This window comes from Orycteropus afer, unplaced genomic scaffold, assembly GCF_000298275.1.
Source record: "Orycteropus afer afer isolate SDZICR_OR568_19922 unplaced genomic scaffold, OryAfe1.0 scaffold00005, whole genome shotgun sequence".
Lineage (NCBI taxonomy): Eukaryota > Metazoa > Chordata > Mammalia > Tubulidentata > Orycteropodidae > Orycteropus > Orycteropus afer.
This window is the reverse complement of record NW_006921592.1, coordinates 20269978-20270570: the sequence shown is the minus strand read 5'-3', so window position 1 is coordinate 20270570 and position 593 is coordinate 20269978. Positions and strand designations below refer to the sequence as shown.

At 43.3% G+C, this 593-nt stretch overlaps 1 protein-coding gene across 1 annotated transcript in view; it reads left to right on the top strand.

Moving 5' to 3' along the window:
- SLC28A3 (solute carrier family 28 member 3) overlaps window positions 1-593 on the top strand; it is a 95594-nt gene that overhangs the window by 49771 nt on the left and 45230 nt on the right. The window lies entirely within an intron of this gene.

Below are 593 nucleotides of genomic sequence, written 5' to 3'. Positions count from 1 at the left end.
ACATGATAATCACAAGATGAAAACCTAATTGCAGAGGGCAATATAGGAAATTGACACTTATGCAATTATCAATTACAAAAATACAACACAAGGAGAAGCCTAGGGTCATCCAACCCACACCTCTTGCCTTAAAGCAGGATCAAAACATGTTGCTGTCAAGTCCACTCCAACTCATGTGACCCCAAGTGTGCCAGAGTAGAGCTGTGCTCCACAGCGTTTTCAATGGCTGATTTTGGGGCTTTCTTTAGAGACAGCTCTTGGTGGACTCAAATCTCTAACTTTCCAGTTAGCAACCCATCACACTAGCTGTTTTCACCACCCAGGGGTACCAAAGACAGGACAGAACTGTCTTAACAGATGACAATGTCTCCTCTTTTCACTGCTTCCAAACAGAGAGCTCCAGAGTCCATTTTTAAGAACTTTCATGTCTATAAAATGTAACACTACCACTGAAGTCCACGGACTTTATTCAGGCCTGCAGAGCCCCACAGGTCACGAGGTTCTGATGGTGCTCAGACATCTAGAACAGGAAACAACAGGAGTTGGCAAACTTTTCCTGTACTAGACCAGATAGTAAACGATTAGGTTTTGTT